Source organism: Coenobita brevimanus, chromosome 70 (assembly GCF_032717465.1).
Source record: "Coenobita brevimanus isolate Jiangsu-jjx chromosome 70, ASM3271746v2, whole genome shotgun sequence".
NCBI classification, from domain to species: Eukaryota; Metazoa; Arthropoda; class Malacostraca; order Decapoda; family Coenobitidae; genus Coenobita; species Coenobita brevimanus.
In genome coordinates, this window is record NC_137023.1 from 26303703 (window position 1) to 26329041 (window position 25339).

The window sequence follows — 25339 nt, forward strand, 5'->3', positions numbered from 1 at the left end:
CCTTAAAGAAATAAACAACAAATTTAATAAGATAGCTCAGGTACTAACATACCAAGATAAATTCATCACAGGGCAGAACTCAGCAATGAAGACAATTGTGAAAAATCTGAAACAAGCAGAAAACGTAGCTCTCGAGAGTGTAGATAAAATAAATGAATTAGAGGGAAACGTTACTCTTTTCCAGCACTTCTCCATCATCACAGAACATATTGACACGATTCTACTACAATTAGAGAACACTAGAGATCGTTTCAGGGCACTTATGCAAGGAATTTCGAATGCTGGTGATGGCAAGATCACAAATGACTTACTCCCAATTCATGAGCTACGTCAGATAGTTAGTCAAGGCATACATAAACATAAATTGAAGCCGTTGTTCCGCAGTAGAGAATTTATGCAATATTACCCATATTTAGAAGCAACACTAACACCAACATCAGTGGTAGTTCATGTACCATTCATCACTGAAGACCTGTTCACAGTATACCAAATACACCCCTTCCCCTATAAAAATAACAACACTTTGGTCATCATCAACATCAACACAGACACCGAACTCATCATGGTCTCCAAGAGACGAGACACTGTCACTTTCGCAAGTGAGTCAGCGATTGAACGAAAGTGCCGCACATCCTTACATGCTGTTCATCTTTGTCCTGCGTACATTTTCACGTTTCAGCCTACTGATACAGTCCCTTGTGAAATGGCTATCATCAGAAATGACAATATTCATCATCACTGCAACTTCACTTTTGCTCCAGATAAACTTGTACACCATCAACGCATTGGACAATCACAGTTTTTTTATTTCCCTCATAACACATCAGTTTACATAGTCTGTCCAGATATACCACCATCTCACACATCAGCATCAGGATTATACATAGCACCAGACTACTGTGCGGTATTTACACCAGCCATGTCTACTTTATCCACCATCAATCACTACGCCATTCTCAGTCATACACACAAACATTTCCACTCACTGCCTGATATGAACTTAAACATGAGCACAAGTATTAAGCTGACTTCACCTAAGTTTGAAACTATGCAGCTGATCAATGAAACAATGAAGCCCTGGGAAGATTTGAGTTTGAGTATGTTCAACCCATATTATGTGTAAAGCCCAGCACCTACTGTCTTTATAATCGTCTGCATTGTAGTTGCAGTACTGCTGTACGCAATGCACAGAATGCATGCAAGAATTGCTAATTTGGAGTCATTATTTAGTGGGGGGAGAGTTAACATCACAGTTAACCACCCTGAATGAAGTGTATATATTTTGTATATAGTATTGATTATATATATAAAAAAAAAAATACAAAGAAGAATGACCCATATATGGCAGACCAGTACCATTATCTTTAAATGAAATATTAATAACTCTTACCATAATCTTCATTTTAAACTATTTTTTATTCTTGCATGTATGCATTTCACTATAATAACCCAAGTACATACTGTATTACAGTTAAATAATTTACTTTAATGCATTTATTCAAATATGTATACAACTTGTTTAAAATGTAATATTACTGAATAATCACTAATTACTATGAACAATATATGTATACAATATTCATACAATTATGTTACTTTTACAATATTATGTATTTCACTTAATTAGCTTATAAGTTCATTATAATGTGTATATAGTATGTATTAATATATTAGGACTATTAACTGTCGATGGTACGCCATTTTCGCGCGGCCGAGCAGATGTCAGGACTACATATTATAATTACAAATCATAATAGATAGATAGATAAATAGATAGATAGACAGCCCTCTGCGAGCCTGGGAAAAGGAATGAGTTTGCAAGTTACACTGAGGAAAGCTGACGACAGCGGCCAGTAAGGAGATGATGAAGTTAGCTGTCAGCAGTCCTCTCGTGAACAAAGACCTAGTAACCATATACACACATACTCACACACAGGCTTCTTAAACTTTCCATCCACGAGGAACACACGTGATACGTCTCCTGTTTCACCAGAATTTAGGAAAGAAAGCTTAGAAGGAGACAGGCCTTAGAAGAGACAGGTCTCAGTGAGAAGGGCTTGGCAATTTGAGAGAGAGAGAGACAGAGAGATAGATAGCGGGACGGGACTCTATACTTACGCTCTGTGTGAGAGACTTGTTAATATTTCCAAGACAAATAAAAATAGTCCCATACTATTCTTTACCTCTCCTGTCACTACATGACAAATGGGAAGCTACTCCAAGATATAAAAACCGCTCGTCCACAAATCTAAAATATATATATATAACTCAACCACAAAGGAACCAACACAGTCTTTTATGACACAAAGTCATTTATGACATTTCATCTATTAGTCAAAGGATATGAGAAAAGAATGTATGCTTCCTTGTCCAAGACAGTAACCTCCGTAATGCGCAAAGCACACTCAGATGGCTCCTGACCATGAAAGCAATAATCATTCCAGGGAAAATCAAAGAAGTAGTGCACTAGGGCCTCCCAGTCTGCAGCTCCAAAGTGCCACAGTCGCCATTTCTTTGGAGGATCCACAGGCTGTACTGGAGCGATAGGACAGGTTAAGGTAATAAGGTTGTGATCGGAGGAGCCCAACGGAGAGGAAAGATTAACAGTGTAAGCAGAAGGATTAGTTGTATGGAAGAGATCAAGTATGTTGGAGTTCTCTCCAAAGTGGTCAGGGATACGAGTAGGGTGCTGTACAAGCTGCTCTGGGCCATTAAGGATGTAAAGATGTAGGCTTGTTCACTAGGTGGATCAGTGAAAGGAGAGGAGAGCCGAAAGTGGTGGTGAACATTGAAATCTCCTAGAATGGAGATTTCAGAGAGAGGAGAAATGGATAGAATGTGTTCCATCATAGAAGGAAGATAGTCGGAGAATTTTTGATAGTCAGTAGAATTAGGGAAAAAGTAAACAGCGCAGATATATTTAGTCAGAGAAAGACAGGAAAGCCGAAGCCAGAGAGTAGAGAATTCAGAAGAATCCAGTTCAGGAACACGAGAGCAAGATAAGTCGTTGAGTACAATCTATGATGATTATCTACACAGTCACACTGATTAACCTCAGAAAATGGAGCTGTGCCGACCTAGAGTTGCCCCGACTTTTGTGACACTAAAGGCAGTCAGTTATCCTCCAAGGGGCATATAACTTTCCAGGTCCCCACCTAAAGTGCCCTGTGAAAGTTGTTGCCATGTTGGAACTTCATATTCATGATTTTTCTCCGCACCTTTGTGATGTATGTTAAAAACAGGATGGGGGTTAGGAAGCGAAGGGGGTACCCTACCCAATAACCAGCTGAAGATGTCCTGTACACTTTTCCAAACAGCAGTCATAGTTGGTACCCACCTGATACCACCACTAACTAAACTGTGTCAAGAACCTGTCCCTGCCAGCATGTGAGGAGGAACCCTATCAGCAAAAAATCTGGGATGGGGCCAGCCAAGACCAGCTGACCTTTGCCTCTCCTCATTATTATTATTATTTTTTTTTTTTTTTCATTTTCTGGGTGGTGATTTTCCTGTGGGTTGGTGGAAAGGTCGAATTGGGCTATAAACTTCTCCAGCTTTCCATGTCTCTGGACAGGGACATAGCATCGAATGACATCAGGATTGTTTTTTCAAGGTGGACTGCAGCTAAGTTTATTCTCTCAATTTTTCTGGCCTTTCCAGTGCATTCGGTTATACAGTAAGAGAGAGAAACGGTATACTAAGGTGTATTATACACTAAATGCCACAAAAGATTACTTTCACTTTCTCTGTGAGTACGCTGTCTGTGTTGCACAGGATCACCTGAGTTATCACTGATTTGATTTTCTTTTGTGACACTGGTAGCTTTCTTATTTTCTAGAGCACATACTTGGTTAAGTTCTTACTGCAGAAAAGGAACTTCACAACAAGAATAAGGTTTACTATCACAACAAAACCAATCTTAACTCATATTGCATACAATTTCCGTAAGGGCCCGAACACACTTGACCCCGAACATGTGATCGTCAAGAGGAAACGAGGCTCAGGGGTCCGTCCAACGTTCAGACTCGAATATTGAAGCCGCCCTAACCCGGTGCTTCGTTTCGTCTTGTCAATCACATGTTCAGGAGCAAATGTGTCCAGGCCATTACACTTGTTACCTCTGCCAAGCAGGTTATGTTTTACTCCGCGTTGGTTTGTTGGTTTGTCTGTCTGTCTGTTACCAGAACTACATAAAAAGTTATGAACCGATTTTGATGAAGTTTTGTGGAAGCATGATCGATGGCACAAGGAATAAATGATTAAATTTTAGGCTGGATCTGGATCCGGACTATCCCTCACAATATCTCCAAAAGTTCTCAATGAATTTCAATGAAATTTTGTGAAAAGGTGTGCCACGGAACAAAAAAAATTTGAGTAAATTTGGGGGTGAATCCAGATCCTGATCTTGTATTCACGAATCCGGATCCGGGATTACTCAAAAAGTTACTAACCGATTTTGATGAAAGTTTGTGGAAGGGTGTGCCATGGGGCCAAGAAATGTAAGATTAAATTTTGGGACGGATACTCATCGGATCCGGAGTATCCCACACAATATTTCCAAATGTACTCCATGAATTTTATTGAAATTTCGTGGAAAGATGGGCCATGGACCAAGTAGGAATTGATTACATTTTGATGCACATCCGGATCTGGATCCTATATCCACGGATCCGGATCCTTTTTAATGGCAATGGCACAGGTGGGGGTATGCGCTCTCTGAGCGCCATCAAGCTGACACGTATTGTTAATTCACATTCACAGCATCCCGAGATGTTTCCTTATACCAGTATTTTCCCTTGTATTCTAAATTCTTATGGAGTAAAATCACTTATTACCTCCGCCAAGGAGGTAATGTTTTACCCAGCATTGTTTGGTTTGTCTGTTTGTTTGTCTGTTAGCGGAATTACTAAAAAATAAACAAATAAATAAACAAACAAACAAAAACAGGAACGGATTTTGATGAAATTTGGTGGAAGGGTGGGCCATGGGCCCGGGGAAGAGATTATTAAACTTAGAATCGGATCCGGATCCGAAGTATCCCGAACGATATCTCTGAAAGTTCTCAGCGAATTTCAATGAAATTTTTTGGGAAGGTGGGCCATGGACCAAGAAAGAACTTAATTAAATTTGGGGCTAATCCGGATCCTACATCCATGGATCCAGAATCAGGGTCACTATATATATATATATATATATATATATATATATATATATATATATATATATATATATATATATATATATATATATATATATATATATATATATATATTTATATATATATATATATATTGTTACATTGCCTATGATTTCATCATCCTTTGTGTAGTTTTAATGCACAGTATGCTGGATGTTTGATCACGAGCGCGTTCTGCCTCAGTCCCCCCCTTCTACCGTTATAGCAGAGTAAGTCGTCCTTTCTATTGTTCAGAGCAGGATTGTCAACTCTTTGTCCCCATGGCTTCATTTGCGCGTCCTTCTTACAAGTTATATCAAGCTCTGCCGGCCCCTATATAATGAGCTCAGTCTCTGCATTATTGCCACTTAGCTCTGCTCCTCATTTTGTTCACATCTCTGTCCTCCCCTGTACAGTTATTGTGAGTGCTCAGGAAGTCTCCAACCATCTAGCAGCTGTGTAATTTGAGTATAACTGTTGTTGCATTTTTTCTTGTACTGTGTAGCATAAGGTTAATTCTTAGACCTAGTGAAGTTTTTTGTGATCAATGTAAAGTTTGAATGTCAGTCAGTGGTAATAATAGTTTGTATCTGTAATAATTTATCTTGCATTAACTGAGCATTACCCAGTGTATTTTCATTTTATCAGGGCTGACTTAGATAAATTTACTCTTGCTAATTTCGTGTTAATAGAGGCTATTGCAGTTAACCATATATTTAACCTGTTTTTTGCCATTACATTATCCTTATGAGTCCTGAATGTTTTGTTGTTAGTTTGAGCATTAAACTTTAACTTGTAATTTTACCTAACTCTTTTATTTTGAACCTGGACCTTTACGGGACAGTAGTGATTATTAGTATTCTCACTTAAAGTGTACATTATCTTTCTCTGTTCCGTAACATAAATTTGGCGACCTCTTATCAGGATATTCAGGATATTATCATAAGGATATTGCTTGATATTTTGTGATTGTGATTTGTTCATGATGTCTACTATTACTACACTTGATGAAGCCAAAGATGTTTTGTCAAATGTGCAAACAGTGTTGGATGTAGAAAACAGAACAAAGAATGAACTTAAGCTTGTTGCTCAACAATTGGGAATTGCTGTTCGCTCTCATCATTCTAAAGATCAAATTGTTGACATGATTAATGAAAGCTTGTTTAATGTAACTCCTCCAAATGAGCGAACGCAGATTGAATTAGCTAAGTTACAGCTAGCCCTGCAGGAGGCTCAGGCTAAGGAGGCGGAGTCTCGTGTTAAGGAGGCTGAATTTCAAGCAAATGCTAAGGAGGCTGAATCTCAGGCTCGTATTCAGGATGCACAGATACATGCACAAATTGAACTTGCTAGGATTCAGGCAGACCATGAGTATCGCATGAAACAATGTGGAACTGGATCATCTAGCTCTATTGATTTTGATGTGGCTAAAAATGTTAAACTTGTCCCTCCTTTTAATGAATCTGATTTAACAAAGTATTTCCAGTTGTTTGAGAGGGTAGCTACAGGTTTTAATTGGCCCAAAAAGTATTGGCCAGTACTCCTTCAAACTGTTCTCACCGGTAAAGCTCAAGTAACTTATGCATCTTTGCCTCAGGATCAATCTGATAATTATGATGTAGTTAAGAGCTTGATTCTTAAGGCCAATGAGCTTGTTCCTGAAGCCTATAGAGTAAAATTTAGGACAACTTATAAGCAAGATAAGCAATCCCATGTTGAGTATGCAAAAATCAAAGAAGATCTGTTAGAGCAGTGGTTAAATTCTAAGAATGTGGATTCTGATTTTGGTAAATTTAAGCAGATGATTTTGCTCGAGGACTTCAAGAGGTGTATTAGTAAAGATGTAAGCCTATATCTTGATGAGAAAAGAATAGATAATTTGTCTGATGCTGCAGTTTTAGCTGATGAATATGTTCTCACTCACAAGAGATATTCTAAAGAAAAAGGGAAAGCTGAGATTAAGTACGTTGCCTCTACTCAGAGTACAGGTAACAGGAAAGAGAATAAAGATGATGTTTCTCAGGAAGTAAATACCAGCTTCACCTCTAGATTTCAGAAAAGTAAATGTACTTATTGTAGTAAGCTTGGTCATACTACGGAGAAATGTTTCAATAGACAGCGTGATGTGAACAAAAAGGAGTCTTTAAATATTCAGTCAATTGGTCTAGTGTCCACCCTTGAGAGTTCCCAGAACTCTTTAACCGAGTTAACTGAACCTGCTTTGAAGGGTAACTTAAATTCTCATGATGGAGCTCCTCTTTTGAGCAGTAACGTGGGTGACACTCTCAAGAGTTCATGTGCTAATTTCCTGTCCGATGGTTTTGTCAGTCCTCTGGACAGTAATGACAGGAAATCAGTTAAAATATATCGTGATACAGGTGCTTGCCAATCCCTTATGCTGACCAGTGTTCTAGGCTCTAATGTTAATTCCTCTGGTGAAACTGTAATCTTACAAGGTGTAGGGAATAATTACTTCTCTGTCCCTCTGTGCAGTTAATTTATAGTCTGGTTTTGCTAATGGTTCCGTTATGGTTGGGTTGGTTGAGACACTCCCAATGTCAGGTGTAACTTTCTTACTTGGAAATGATATTGGTGGAAGTCAAGTGTGTCCAGCTCCTCAGTTGTCTAGTGAGCCAGTGGCTGCGGCCCAGGATTGTGATGTCCCTGATGTGTTCCCTGCATGTGCTGTCACTAGGGCTAAGTCTAAAGTTACTGGTGATTTAGAGGATAATGATGATGATGATGTTATCCTAGCTGACACTTTTCTTGCTAATTTGGACCACTCACCAGATGAGGCAGTACCCCGTAGTGTTGATAATTTATCTCGTCAAGAGTTGGTTGAGTTGCAGGTTGCTGACCCAGAGCTGAAAGGTCTAGCTTCCTCTGCTTGCTGTGAGGAAGAGTCAGCCGGTGCTTCTACTTGTTATTATATAAAGTCAGGATTACTTTTGAGGAAGTGGAGACCCCCAACAGCATCAGCCGACTGTGAATGGGAGGTTGTACATCAAGTTGTCATCCCTCGTGTTTGTAGGCAGGATATCATTAGAGTGGCTCATGATTCCAGTTTGGCAGGACACCTTGGAGTGAGGAAGACTGTGGCACGCATTTTGAAACACTTCTACTGGCCAGGTATCTTCAGGGATGTTTCCTGGTATTGTAAGTCTTGTCACACCTGTCAAGTTGTGGGGAAGTGTAATCAGACCGAAAAGTTTGCACCTCTAGTTCCCATTCCTCCTTTTGAGGCCCCTTTCACCCGTGTGTTGGTGGATATTGTGAGCCCTCTTCCTAAGACCTCTTCAGGATTTTCTTATGTGTTGACCCTGATTGATATGGCTACTCGTTATCCTGAAGCCATTCCACTTAGAAATATCTCAGCAAAGAACGTGGTTAAGGAAATGCTAGAGTTCTTCACAAAGTTTGGTCTGCCCAAGGAGGTACAGTTAGACCGGGGAAGTAATTTCATGTGAAATGTTTTCAAGCAGTCTCTGAAAGAGTTGGGCATCACCCAGATCACGTCTTCAGCTTACCATCCCCAGACCCAAGGAGCGTTGGAGAGATATCATCAAACACTCAAATCGATGCTCAAGAAATACTTTTTGGAACATCAGAAAGACTGGGATAAAGGTCTTCCATTCGTTGTGTTTGCCGCAAGAGAATCTCCAAATGAATCACTGGGCTTCTCACCTTTCGAACTACTGTTTGGCCATGAAGTAAGAGGACCCCTTAAGCTACTCAAGGAATGCTGGCTGTCGGAGGAAGATGACGTCAACCTGCTGGAGTATGTGATGAAGTTCAAAGAACGGCTGTCCACTGCTTTACAGCTGGCGAGAGAGAATTTAGGAGCTGCTCAGGAGAAGATGAAGACTTGGTATGATAAGAAGTCCAGGTTACGCCACTTTCAGCCAGGAGATCAGGTTTTGATTCTGCTACCGGTGCATGGGCAATCTCTTCAAGCCAAGTATAGTGGTTCTTATTTCGTGGAGAAGAAACTCAGTGATGTCAACTATGTCATCGCCACACCAGATCGTAGAAAGAACAAGCAAGTATGTCACATCAACATGCTAAAGTTATATCACAGGCGGGACGAAAATAATCCAGTCTGCAATGTAGCCGTTCCTCCCGAGTCTGCAAGTGAAGTTCTCCCATCCAGTATGAGCCTGAGTGATAGTTTGGGGAAGAATCCTGATATCATGAATGATCTCCAGACTAAGATTTCTCATCTACCTCCCGAGGAAAGGCAGGAGTTTTCGGCATTACCGCAGGAGTACCCGCAAGTGTTCCGTGCCACTCCAGGAAGAACCACTGTGTTGATGCATGATGTCGATGTTGGAGACGCAAAGCCAATTAAATTGCCTCCTTACCGTGTGAACCCAGTGAAAGTTCCTCTCATCCACAAGGAGCTTGGCTACCTGTTGGACCACAAGATGATTGAGCCCTGTCAGAGCGAGTGGAGTTCTCCTGTCACTCTAGTCCCTAAGCCAGGTGGATCACAGCGGCTTTGCATTGACTACAGACGTGTTAATCAGATAACCAAAACAGACACTTACCCTCTCCCTCGCGTGGAAGATTGCATAGACAAGATCGGAAAGGCTAGGTACATAAGTAAGTTTGATTTGTTAAAGGGATACTGGCAAGTACCTATGACTGAACGTGCTAGGGAGATCTCATGCTTTGTAACACTAGGAAAGACTTTTGCATGTTCTGTAATGCCGTATGGTATGAAGAATGCACCAGCCACATTTCAGAAGCTCATGAATTTTGTAACAGAGGGTTTGGCAGGGTGTGTTGTTTATATTGATGATGTATTAATCTTCAGTGACAACTGGAAAGATCACCTATGCCATGTCAGTAAATTTCTTGACCGTTTGGTTCATGCTAATCTTGTAGCTAATTTATCAAAGTGTGAGTTTGGTCAAGCTAAAGTTCAGTACCTTGGGTATGTAATTGGTGATGGACATGTTGCACCACCAGGAGCTAAGGTTCAGGTTATAAGTGATCTTCCCAGACCTAAAAGTAGGAAATAGCTACAAAGGTTTTTGGGAATGGTAGGTTATTACAGGAGATTTGTTCTTAACTTTTCTATTCTTGTATCACCACTTACAGAGCTACTGAAAAAGGGAGTTAAATTTGTCTGGACAGATAACTGTGAATCCTCTTTCAACAAACTTAAAGCTATCCTATTAAGTCAGCCGGTGCTCGCTACTCCAAATTTTGCTAAGCCTTTTAAGATGGCTGTTGATGCAAGTGATACAGGAGCTGGGGCTGTTTTGCTGCAAGAGGATGATCAGGGTATTGAACACCCTGTATCTTATTACAGTAAGAAGTTCACTCCACCTCAAAAGAACTACTCAACTATTGAGAAAGAGCTTTTGGCCTTGATTTTGGGTTTACAGCATTTTTCATTTTATTTGTGTTCTGGTTTTGACCCCATAGTCATTTATACCGATCATAACCCACTGAAATTCCTTAGTAAGTTTAAAGATAAAAATCAGAGATTGACAAGATGGAGTCTACTTCTTCAGGAGTATTCATTAGACATACAACATGTCAAGGGGAAAGAAAATGTTATTGCAGATTGCTTGTCTAGACTTTAGACAGATTGTTTTAGAGTAATAAGAAATTTCCTTTGTAAATTTCTTTTTCTTTGTGGGGAGGTGTTACATAGCCTATGATTTCATCATCCTTTGTGTAGTTTAACGTACAGTATGCTGCATGTTTGATCACGAGCGTGTTCTGCCTCAGTCCCCCCCTTCTACCGTTATAGCAGAGTAAGTCGTCCTTTCTGTTGTTCAGAGCGGGATTGTCAACTCTTTGTCCCCATGGCTTCATTTGCGCATCCTTCTTACAAGTTGTATCAAGCTCTGCCGGCCCCTATATAATGAGCTCAGTCTCTGCATTATTGCCGCTTAGATCTGCTCCTCATTTTGTTCACATCTCTGTCCTCCCCTGTACAGTTATTGTGAGTGCTCAGGAAGTCTCCAACCATCTAGCAGCTGTGTAATTTGAGTAAAACTGTTGTTGCATTTTTTCTTGTACTGTGTAGCATAAAGTTAATTCTTAGGCCTAGTGAGGTTTTTTGTGATTAATGTAAAGTTTGAATGTCAGTCAGTGGTAATAATAGTTTGTATCTGTAATAATTTATCTTGCATTAACTGAGCATTACCCAGTGTATTTTCATTTTATCAGGGCTGACTTAGATAAATTTACTCTTGCTAATTTCGTGTTAATAGAGGCTATTGCGGTTAACCATATATTTAACCTGTTTTTTGCCATTACATTATCCTTATGAGTCCTGAATGTTTTGTTATTAGTTTGAGCATTAAACTTTAACTTGTAATTTTACCTAACTCCTTTATTTTGAACCTGGACCTTTACGGGACAGTAGTGATTATTAGTATTCTCACTTAAAGTGTACATTATCTTTCTCTGTTCCGTAACAATATATATATATATATATATATATATATATATGGACAGATATTCATGAAATGTTGTGGAAGGCTTGGTCATGGGCGAAAGAAGAACGGATTAAATTTGGGGTAAGGGGAGATTCAGCTCCCGATCCGGAGTATCCCGCACAATATCTCCAAAAGTTGTCAATTTCAGTGAAATATTGGAGAAAGGTGGAAAGAACTGATTATTTTGGGGGCGGATCCGGATCCTATATCCACGGATCCGGGGATCTTTTTTATTCGCAATGGCATTGGCGGGATATGCGCTCTCTGAGCGCTTTCTAAATTGGTTATGCTCTTACTGAACTTGAGGAGCTGTGCATAAGAGTTTCTAGAGTACTACAGTAGCACAATCATGCTAGTTTGCACGCTAGGGTGGAGTGGAAATCAAAATTTTCGAAGTTTTACATCAAATAGTGAAATTTTGGTGCTACTTTGGCTTTATTAAAACATGTTGAAAGCATATTATATTTTTAATAATTTTTTAAGTGCCCCAGAGACGAAAAAATACGAGAAAATGCAAATTCCTACATATTTTCAAGATTTTCCTAATGTATTTCTAACCGTTTTGTCACTGTATGTATCTTTGCAATAGTAAAAATATTTCAGTTACTGTTGTTATGAAAACGCACGCAAAGACATCTTTCTATAAAGCAGCATCTTGAAGTGCCCCAGTGAAATACAAAAACCTAATGCTTATCTTTCTATCTCCACAGTGATTTCCAGGTTGTCGTCAGGGAGTGAAGTATAAATCTCACTAAATTGAACTTTTCTTCAAAATCAAACATCAGAACTACTTAACAGCCCTAATGACAATAGAATATTCTGGTCAACTCTCACTTCTTTCAATAATAACTTTAACAAGTCATCATCCATTCCCCCACTAAAATCTTCAGATGGCAACATTACAAATGACCCGTGCGGGAAAGCAGATATTTTTGCCAGCACATTTGCCAGAAATTCTGCCGTAGAGGAAGCCAGCCAGAACGTTCCAGTACTAGAACTTGCCTCTCCCGAAATTGTTCCACTTAAAATACAGACAAGATATATGAAATATATCCAAGACAGTTTACCAACCAACAAAGCTCCAGGTCCAGATGGAATTCCGCCAATTGTTTTGAAAAAGTGTTCCCCAGAACTTGCCTCTGTTCTTGCTAAATTATTCAGACTATGCATACGTACTTCTTCATTCCCTAATTCATGGAAAGAAACCAATATCCACCCAATTCCAAAAAAAGGAAGTTCCTCTGACCCCTCTGATTACAGACCAATAGCTGTCAAATATTCTCTTGGTAAAGTATGTGCAACTTTAATTAATAAGCACATAGTTAAACATCTTGAATCGAACAACTTAATTTGTGATAGTCAATACGGTTTTCACCAAGAAAGATCCACCATTGACATACTCAGTCTCCTGACTCATACCATTCATCAGTCAATCGACCTACTGTACATGGAGAAACTCATGCAGTACCCTTTGATATTTCTAAAGCTTTCGACAGAGTATGACACCATTCCCTGTTGTCCAGACTCCCTTGCAATGGACTGATGTCTTTTGTTCTTTTGGTTCCTTTATCTCAGCAACAGAAAAATAAAAGTCGATGATGTATAATCCAATTTCCACTCAATTAACGCCGGCGTGCCGCAGGGATCAGTTGGCGCCAACCCTGTTCCTGGTTCATATTAATGATCTCTTATCTGTCACCCATAATTCCATCCATTCATATGCAGATGACTCAACACTTCATAGTTCATTCACAATCAGACACCCATTTACAAAGTCTGATATCTCTAACTCTCAACTCAGTACAGCCATTTCCATAAGTCAAGACTTATCTACGATCAATGAAAGGGGACAAAACAACCTTGTCTCATGTAATTCTAGTAAAACTAAATATATACACTTTACTAATAGACAGGTATTGTCGGATTCTTATATTACCATCAATGCTACAAATATTTCCATCTCCAAAAGTATTGAAATTCTCGGCGTCTCACTTAACAATGCCCTCAGCTGGACCTCTGATGTCAGATCGCTTGCTAAAACCACCTCAAAGAAACTTGGATTATTGTACAGAGTCCGTAACTTTTTCACTGACAAGTAGTTAGCTATAATTTATGAGTCATGTGAACTCTCAGCTTGAAAACTGTTCACCCTTGTGGAATGGATGTGGAGAGGTTGCATTAAAACAACTAGACAAAATTTAGAACAAAGCTGTTAGAATTATTAATAACCCTGCTATTACTAATAAACTACCTCCCCTACAAGTAAGAAGGAATGTTGCCTCCCTTGCATTATTTTACAGATGTTTTTATAGCGAATGCTCAGACGAAGCTGCGTCCATTGTGCCACCTCTCCATGCTTTCTCTCGTGCTACATGGACATTTGGTGGCGCTCATGAATGGAAAGCCGCTCAGCAATATTGCAGAACTTCTGCCTATCAGAATTCTTTCATTTCCCGAAGTGCATCTCTCTGGAACTCTCTTCCCCAGAGTTGTTTCCCTCCAAACTTCAACCCACAGCTGTTCAAGTCTAACTGTTACAGATATTTTATGAAAAGAGGTCACCAGTAATCTAGTATATGGATTAGTTTTTATATTCATCTGTTTTTCCTTCCTCTGTTCTGTTATTTTAAAAAATCCATAATCTTGTTCGTTTATTTTTTAGGATCTTGTTACTTTCATAATTTAGGCTTTAATTTAGATTGTCTCACATACAGCTGTCTTTGTTCAGCACACCCCCATATCATTTATTTCTTTTTGAAATTCTTCCTCCCTCTTTCCTTTCAGACACCGTCGTTTTGATTTTCCCATTCGCTGTTAAATGAAAACTTTCACCCATGTCACCATCGACACTCCCACTACCTTATCACCGACACTCATACTTCCCATTCAGTCAGAATCAAACAGGTGGAACACTACCCATTCATTTCTTGGGATGGGTTTACCGTGAAACATTAACTAAAAATTTCGGTAAATCCGGTGTTCGTAGGCATGGACCCTTTTTTTTTCTCCAGTAAGTAAGCATTCACAGATCAAGTGATTCATAGTTTTTATACACTGCACACAACACAGGATGAAACTGGAGGATGCAATCATAATCCAAGAATTGAGTACCATTATTTTAAGCTCATAGGTTATTAGGGTATTAGGCCAATCTTGGTATGCCGTACCTTCTCAAAATTGTCATGAAAACTTCCTTCCAGTGGTACGGATCATTAAAAATAAAGTCATTTGTAGCCAAAAATACAACCCTGATCGCCAGAACACATTCCGCACGTGTGTTGTGGACGCTTGTTTCATGAATTTAATCTCCTTACAGAATTGCCAGATTACATTCAGTAATTTAGCTTTACTTGACCCCAACAGACCTAGCCTGGTTTGTAATTTGATAAATTCACATGAACTACAAATAGAAGTAGATATGTGAGTGCTGACTTTTTAAACACACATATCTACTTCTGTTTGTAGTTCATGTGAACACACATATCTACTTCTGTTTGTAGTTCATGTGAAACTATCAAATTATAAACCAGACTAGGTCTGTTGGGGTCAAAATTGCTCCGAGCTTAATCACGTTTCAAACGAAACAGGTCAGAGGCCGTGGCTTTGAGCGCTGGTAAGATCGAAAGTAACTCCAAGATTGTATTTTTCCCATCAGGTAATGTAAAATACATTTTTCCCTTATGAAAAGTACACATAAAACTTTGTAAATGAGAAAACTGTATGGAATATGTAAATAATTTTATGAATGCTTTGCTTTCAAACGCAAATCTCAACATTCTTTCGAAAGGGTGAGTGGAATTATGGATTTATTTTTAGAAAGTGTAATATACTTAGCAAGAGTCACCGGTGCAGAGGAATGTGTCTGCAAGTAAAGCTAAATTACTGAATGTAATCAGGCAATTCTGTAAGGAGATTAAATTCATGAAACAAGCGTCCACAACACACGTGCGGAATGTGTTCTGGCGATCAGGGTTGTATTTTTGGCTACAAATGACTTTATTTTTAATGATCTGTACCACTGGAAGGAAGTTTTCATGACAATTTTGAGAAGGTACGGCATACCAAGATTGGCCTAATACCCTAATAACCTATGAGCTTAAAATAATGGTACTCAATTCTTGGATTATGATTGCATCCTCCAGTTTCATCCTGTGTTGTGTGCAGTGTATAAAAACTATGAATCACTTGATCTGTGAATGCTTACTTACTGGAGAAAAAAAAAGGGTCCATGCCTACGAACACCGGATTTACCGAAATTTTTAGTTAATGTTTCACGGTAAACCCATCCCAAGAAATGAATGGGTAGTGTTCCACCTGTTTGATTCTGACTGAATGGGAAGTATGAGTGTCGGTGATAAGGTAGTGGGAGTGTCGATGGTGACATGGGTGAAAGTTTTCATTTAACAGCGAATGGGAAAATCAAAACGACGGTGTCTGAAAGGAAAGAGGGAGGAAGAATTTCAAAAAGAAATAAATGATATGGGGGTGTGCTGAACAAAGACAGCTGTATGTGAGACAATCTAAATTAAAGCCTAAATTATGAAAGTAACAAGATCCTAAAAAATAAACGAACAAGATTATGGATTTTTTAAAATAACAGAACAGAGGAAGGAAAAACAGATGAATATAAAAACTAATCCATATACTAGATTACTGGTGACCTCTTTTCATAAAATATCTGTAACAGTTAGACTTGAACAGCTGTGGGTTGAAGTTTGGAGGGAAACAACTCTGGGGAAGCGAGTTCCAGAGAGATGCACTTCGGGGAATGAAAGAATTCTGATAGGCAGAAGTTCTGCAATATGCTGAGTGGCTTTCCAGTCATGAGCGCTACCAGATGTCCATTTAGCACGAGGGAAAGCATGGAGAGGTGGCACAATGGACGCAATTTCGTCTGAGCATTCGCTTTAAAAACATCTATAAAATAATGCAAGGGAGGCAACATTCCTTCTTACTTGTAGGGGAGGTAGTTTATTAGTAATAGCAGGGTTATTAATAATTCTAACAGCTTTGTTCTGAATTTTGTCTAGTTGTTTTAATGCAACCTCTCCACATCCATTCTACAAGGGTGAGCAGTATTCAAGATGAGAGTGCACATGACTCATAAATTATTGCTAACTGCTCGTCAATGAAGAAGTTACGGGCTCTGTACTATAATCCAAGTTTCTTTGAGGCGGTTTTAGCAAGTGATCTGAAAGATGCCGAGAATTTCAATACTTTTGGAGATGGGAATATTTGTAGTATTGATGGTAATATACGAATCTGACAATACCTGTCTATTAGTAAATTGTATACATTTAGTTTTACTAGCATTAAATGAGACAAGGTTGTTTTGTCCCCTTTCATTGATCGTAGATAAGTCTTGACTTATGGAAATGGCTGTACTGAGTTGAGAGTTAGAGATATCAGACTTTGTAAATGGGCGTCTGATTGTGAATGAACTATGAAGCGTTTAGTCATCTGTATATGAATGGATGGAATTGTGGGTGACAGGGGGAGGCAGTGGCTGAATCGGTAGAGAGGCGGCCTGCAGTCCTGATGGACCCAGGTTCGAATCCCGGCTGAGGCAGGGAACGGTTTAAGGATTTGAATTTCATAAAAGCAGACTTTCCTGATCTACCAGATGACCCGTCGACATGTCATAAAAGTACCCCCGCTAATACCAATACACCAGTCCTGTATGAGACAGCCCTAGCATGTATTCAATATGGACGGTAGGTGTTAGCGCCGAAGTGGCGACATGTAGAGAGGTGTATGGTATGTAGGAGGACTACTGCGCCTTGAGAGCAGGCTGTGAAGCCTGTGCCCAGAGTCGGTCACATAAAAAAAAAAGAAGAAAGATAAGAGATCGTTAAAATGAACCAGGAACAGGGTTTGCGCCAGAACTGATCCCCGCGGCACGCTGGCGTTAATTGAGTGGAAATTGGATTATACATCATCGACTTTTATTTTTCTTTTGCTGAGATAAGGGAATCAAAGGAACAATAGACATTAATACATTGCAAGGGAGTCTGGACAACAGCGAATGATGCCATACTCTGTCGAAAGCTTTAGAAATATCAAAGGCTACTGCATGAGTTTCTCTATGTAGGTCGATTGACTGATGCATGGTATGAGTCAGGAGATTGAGTATGTCAATGGTGGATCTTTCTTGGTGAAAACCGTATTGACTATCACTAATTAAGTTGTTCGATTCATGAGGTTTAACTATGTGTTTATTAACCCTCCTCAGGTAGAGCCGGGTCTCTGAGACCCCCCCCCCCCAGTTTGTTTGGTAAACTACCTTCTAAACACCCGGGAACCCTGTACCCCCCAATAGCTGCCTGACTTTTTGTACCCATGTAAGGGGTGAAAGGGCAATTTCGAACTTTTCTCCGTTTCCGATGTAGGGAGGGAGGTGAGTCTCAGAGACCCGGCTTTACCTGAGCAGGGTGCTTTATTTTGTTCCCTGATTGCAAATAAGGTCGCAGCTTCAGGCACCCCAACATCACACCATGAAGCTCCATGATGCTACTGCCAGTTGCACCACACAGTTACAATCAGATGTTGTTTTCATTTTTTCCCAGAATATTTTAAAAAGTACCTATTTTTTTTTTTTTTTAAATAGGTAAAAATATATAATGAAATAAAAAATTAAGTTTATTTACATGGCTGTATTGCATATACATTGAAGAATGTCATACCATGTTTGGATCTATCATAAATAAAACAAAAGTGTGTTTTCTGACCTTGTTTCTGACCTGGGTCTGGTAGACCCAGGGCTACCTGAGGCGAAAGGGTGGACAGAGGTATACCTGAGGAGGGTTAATTAAGGTTGCAAATACTTTACCAAAAGAAGATGAGACAGCTATTAGTCTGTAATCAGAGGGGTCAGAGGAACTTCCTTTCTTTGGAATTGGGTGGTTATTGGCTTCTTTCCATGAATTAGGGAACGTATGCATAGTGTGAATAATTTAGCAAGAACAGGTGCAAGTTTTAGGGAACACTTTTTCAAAACAATTGGCGGAATTCCATCTGGACCTGGAGCTTTGTTGGTTGGTAAACTGTCTTGGATAGATTTCATGTATCTTGTCTGTATTTTAAGTGGAACAATTTCGGGAGAGGCAAGTTCTAGTACTGGAACGTTCTGGCTGGCTTCCTCTAAGGCAGAATTTCTGGCAAATGTGCTGGCAAAAATATCTGCTTTTCCATGCGGGTCATTTGTAATGTTGCCATCTGAAGATTTTAGTGGGAGAATGGATGATGACTTGTTAATGTTATTATTGAAAGAACTGAGAGTTGACCAGAATATTCTATTGTCATTAGGCTTGATTTCAACGAAAAGTTCAATTTAGCGAGATTTATACAGCTTTTGCATAGTTTCTAGCAACTTTAAATTGAAAGAGTGATTCAGATGTTTTTGATTTTAAGTAAGAGTTATATGTTCATGACTTTTGGGCTGTTGTTCTGGGACACATGCAATCAAACAATTTTGGAGATTTCGAACTTTTAGTGAACTATTGACTTGGTATGAAAAAATCCATACCAGCTAGTATTAAGTCGCAAACGTGGGACTGGGCAGAATTGGCATCACTAGAGAAGAAAGACTGCCATGGAATGTCAGCAAGATAATTTCTAAATCCATCCCAGTTTGCCCTATCAAAGTGCCATTAGGTCACCCTGATATGTTCAGAACGGGGAGGTTTGCGGGGGCTTACTAATGAGACTTTGGTGAGATTGTGGTCAGAGGATCCAAGTGGAGACAATACCTCTTTCCTGTATTGATCTGCATTATTTGTCAAAAATAAATCCAAAAGATTGGCATTATGGTCAGGATTATCTGGTATTCTGGTTGGCTACATTACCAATTGTGTGAGATTAAACGATTCTGCACACAGCTCGCACTCTAGACCTGCATCATCAGTCCTGACAGAATACAATAACCATTCTACATTATGTATGTTAAAATCACTCAAAATAGTAATTTCGGTGCTCAGGGCAAGGTTAAAGTTAATCAACTGTGTGGCTGTGGAATCAAATACACTGAGTTTCGAAGAAACACTGGGGGAGCGATAGACTACACAGATATATTTGGTAATATTCTGACACTTTAGTTTATACAATGAGTAATCAAAACTGGATGACATGAAGTTGAAAATGGTGTCAACTGCAAATTGAGATTTGATATAAAGGTGCTGCCCTTGTTACAGAAGTTTGTGAGGAGATGGCAACCGGGAAAACAAAATGGGGATACTTCAGTAGAGGGTGAGATTTGTGGTTCTGTGAGGAATAAGGCCAGAGGGGATACGAACTGGAGGAAAAAATGAACTGAATTTAAATTGGTACTAAGACCACGGATGTTGGTGAAGAATAAGGCAGCATTTTCACAGAGCATAACCGGAAATTGCACTAGTAGCTGCCAGCACAATCACTTGATGGTGACCGAGAGGACCCTGTGCCACCAGCCCTACCCTGCCGGTGGTGGCAATCCAAGGTACCACCCTTTTGAAAGTAATATTGCAGCGGCCATTGCTAAAGAGAGTGAGAATAGAAGGTGTGATATCTTATGTGCATGTAGTATGGTGTAGACAGTTGAAGGTAGAGGTATTAACAGAGTATGCTGGCCTACTTTCTGTGTAAATGAAAGCACTGAAAATATTCTGTGTGTGCGAATTACGGAGATGTTGCTTGTCAGTATTCAGTTTTCGACTCTAACATAAAGCGGTGGCGGCTAGTGATGGCAACATCATATACCCACTTGATGTGCAGCTTACTTCTTACTTAAGCAAAATTTGTATCACTCTTTTTCTACGTTTGCCCCTTTCTCTTCCTATTTCTATTATCCTTCCTGCCACTTTTTATTCTTTTTTCCATTTCAAGAGTCTCAGTAGTCATTTGAGTGACAAACCTAATGGTTTACTGTAACGTAGGAAACAGTTTAAAGTGGTAGGCAGTTGCAATACAACCAGATAAATTTTGTGGAACCTGCTATGGGGCACCTGTTAATTAGATGGAGAGACGCAGTTCAGGTGTCCGTCTGGAAACCCAAACTCTACAGTTGTCTCCGCGCCCCACTGTGGCGAGACGCTGTCTGAAGCAAGGGATCATCGATTCACTGCACTGGTGGCCCTGCAGGGGCGGTTGATTGTATGCGGTTGATGGATGTGCTTGGCCAGATAGGCAGGGTTTACTGAACAACAGCATCATAAAACGGTGAAACCTTTGATGCCTGGGTGAGACAAATCAAGACTAAGGATGGCGGAAATAAACTTCCTTAGTACCGTAGTATCTAGATGAGGCTGGAGGGAGCCATTTACGAATAAGGATATCTTGAGAAATGCAGAGAGAATACTGATGTCTTGGGAAATATAAAGAGAAATGCTTCGAACTGGTTCAGCCAAATGGAGTGAACAGAAAGTGAGAAATTGACTGGAAGGGTGCATGCGAGTGAGGCGGTTGTGAGAGAGAGAGAGAGAGAGAGAGAGAGAGAGAGAGAGAGTACTAGAGGAAAATAAATGTGGAGTTATGTGGGAAGTAATTTGCTCTGAAAGGAAAGTCAGTGCTGATTACATTAAGTATGAAGTGAGTTGTGGATACTACCACTCACCAGTGATAACGTCAGGCGATACCGATGACTTAGAGGGCAAGAGAACTTTTAGCAGGATCAAACAGAAAATCTCCTCTTGATTTAGACAAATCAGAAACTGCTTGCAACTCCGACGGTACTCGAGTAACTGAAAACAGAAAACAAGTGAGAAAACAAATGAAAACAGAAATGCTTCCAATGTGCTGCTCTCATAATGGACAGTGTTAAGAACGATATTATTAAATGAGTAAAATAGATTGCCTTGTGTCCCATTATATACTTTTTTTTTTTTCAGTCATACAATTCTGTATTATTAGAGCAGGATTTTATTGCTTTCATGATCGGACCAAATCAAATATTGTATTTGGATTAACGCTAGACGATTTTATTCAACAGGGTGAATGAGATATACTGTAATGCCGTCACCATAAACCTTCTCTTAGTACTCATTTCTAAATAACGCCAGGTAATTATATTCAGCGTAGTCATTACAGCTTAAGAATATACTAGAGAATAATTCAAACTGTTAAACAAATACTTAAAATTCTTGCATTGAAAAAGGAAAAAGGTTCCTGTGGATGACATTTATAGATTATCAGATGTTGTTTCATTCATTTGCAAGTGCATGATAAAAGAGAACAATTTAGTAAGATGACAAGAGCAGTGGCACAATGTCACAAAAGTTGATTTAGCATGGTTATTTGAAGTTTTGATACATGTATATCTTTCCTAGAGTCACTGTAGAGTCCAGTTTTGCATGGAACGTTTGGCCTATGAGGTTGAATGGAAAATTTGATCTCTTGAATGATGAATGACTGGGTATGTTGCCCATTTCATTGGGTACTCAGTTTGATAGTTCTCAAACGTTTCCGCGTTATTTTTATGGATCCATCCCACCCCATGTATTAAGTTGCAGAGATGATTATGATGATGATGTATTTTTCTGTTAATGAAAAAAACTAATAATATACAAAGAAAGTCTCTAAAATGACTTAAAATTTGCTGATGACAATTCATTTGCTGAATGATGGGAAGAGCTACAACAAATCCCCAATAGGGTACACAGTGAGTGAAGGCAGTGGTAACCCCTTCACTGGGAATAATTTTCCATACTTTAGTAAAACTGTCTGGTGGAAGCGAGCATTGAATATAAAGTATGGAATGACAGAGAAGGTAATGAAAATTGTTTGCAAGCCCTTCATCATAAGAAGCCTTTTCTTAGCTAAGTAGATCCGCTTGGCGACAGGAAGAATAAAGACTGAGGGACGTCACCGAGCTAAGAAATTATTAGGTGAATATGAAGCAAACCTGAATTACGGCTAGCAGTGTTGATGAGTTTCTGCTGCTAAGGATAGTAAAGGATGAAGTGCTGGAATGCTTTGAGGAATAAGGTACTAAAACTGTTACATCAGAGGAAAACAAGACTGAAGGTGAGGATGTCTAATGATTTGAGGCGTCTGAAACGTGCAAATATCCCCAATTGCTTAAGAGAAAGGTACATAATTATTATCCCTTCATATTACGACCCTAGTCAAACAAGTAGCCTGATTTTTACTTCTTCAGACTGTGTGGTGTCTCATAATTAGAATAAAGTCGTCTGGAGATGACAGGATTAAAATGTAAGAAAATAATAATTTTGTAAGGATTAACGGAGAATACTTACAGTTCTTTCACTACAAGGGGATTCTCCTTAGGTGATTAATCGTCTTGCATCAGTCTTCCATCCAGTACCGCATTGAGCCATTTACAGTGTATGGTCTCGCGGCTGAGATATTCATTCCAGGCTTAATAGTCTCTGGTGACCACTCACTCATCCCTAAGTGGCATTATATGAGCAACAAAAGCAAACACCACTTAGGCCTGAATCATTATGAGCATTATCCCTTTGGAGTTTAAACCCAGTAGACTTGCATACGTCCGCTTATTGGTTTTAGTGACTTCAGAGCTGCAAATTGTCTCCTGGAGCACAGAAAACTAAAACTGTCTGACTTGTCACTCACTTTAGAATTTAGGCAGCACTACATTGAGTGAGTGGATGCTGGACTCCCCTACCTGCCACGAAGTAGTGGTCGAGACACTGCAATTAGTTTCCTTGTTCTTTTTCTTTCTTTAATTCTTGTGTACTCCCAGAAACATTCGCAAGCTTCGCCAAAGAGGCGTGGGTGATAAGATTGCGGTGATTAGGGTTTAATGGGTGGAGGGGTGGTGGTGAGGCGTGTTCCAATATGGCAGAGCAGATGAGTGGGCAGCAGGGGATATGATGGGCTAATATGACACGACACCCACTGAGCTCTGCACCCCCACTGCTACTCTGTATCTCAAAGATAATGTTGTATTAATTTTACCTACTCATTATGTTACTATTGTTTACGGAAATGAAGTACGCTACCTAATTACCATTTATGTAGCACAAGAGTGAACAGTGCATTAGAAGTTTGATTACAGGGTACGTGCCAGCTAAGAAAAGAAAGCTTGGTGTTGTTCTTAAAAGGCATTAACTGAGCGAATAGTGCAAACGGGACTGTAATATGCAAACCGCAACTGAGACGGAATTAATATTGTGACATGGGTATTCCAAGTGATGAGGCAAATTTAAAGTAAAAAAAGAAACGCCAGTTAACACAGCAAAGAGAGAGAGAGAGAGAGAGAGAGAGAGAGAGAGAGAGAGAGAGAGAGAGAGAGAGAGAGATTTTGACATGTTATTTTGGAAGTGGATAGGGAAAGGATAAGAAATCCATACAGAGAGTGTTTAGTTAGGAATTGTATAGAAGGTACATAATTATTAAGAGGGTATTGACGGTAAGGATAAGATGATGAAGGACTCTACATAGAGAAGATTGGCACAAAAGGAAGTAGATGGCGGGATGGATACAGGAAAATGAACTATGATAAAGGAAGGCAGAATACCCTGAGAGGACAAGGTACGTATGTATAAAACGAAATATTTAATGAAACCTTTGGAAGGAAAACAAAAATATTTAGTACTTTCATGGCAATGCAGGATGGCAAGCACACACACACACACACACACACACACACACACACACACACACACACACACACACACACACACACACACACACACACACACACACACACACACACACACACACACACACACACACACACACACACACACACACACACACACACACACACACACACACACACACACACACACACACACACACACACACACACACACACACACACACACACACACACACACACACACACACACACACACACACACACACACACACACACACACACACACACACACACACACACACACACACACACACACACACACACACACACACACACACACACACACACACACACACACACACACACACACACACACACACACACACACACACACACACACACACACACACACACACACACACACACACACACACACACACACACACACACACACACACACACACACACACACACACACACACACACACACACACACACACACACACACACACACACACACACACACACACACACACACACACACACACACACACACACACACACACACACACACACACACACACACACACACACACACACACACACACACACACACACACACACACACACACACACACACACACACACACACACACACACACACACACACACACACACACACACACACACACACACACACACACACACACACACACACACACACACACACACACACACACACACACACACACACACACACACACACACACAATATCTCCAGCACTCAAAAACGTACTCTCAGTTTATAAACTTTACGTATTTGTGTTGCCGCGTCGCGCCTTCAGAATGAAAGTGTTTTTGTTCGGTTTGACCTTTGGCTTGGTGAAACCCTTGAAAAGACGCAAGGAAAAAATAATAGAAAGAAAAGGAATAAAAATCGCTGGGTGTCTTCCCTCCAGGAGTCATACTGAACATTATTATTAATAACCTTTAATACTGGCCAGATTTAATAATAATAATAATAATAATAATAATAATAATAATATAATAAGGTAATAATAATAATAATAATAATAATAATAATAATAATAATAATAATAATAATAATAATGCAGAGACGAAGGAGAAAAACGAAAAGAAAGACTGAAT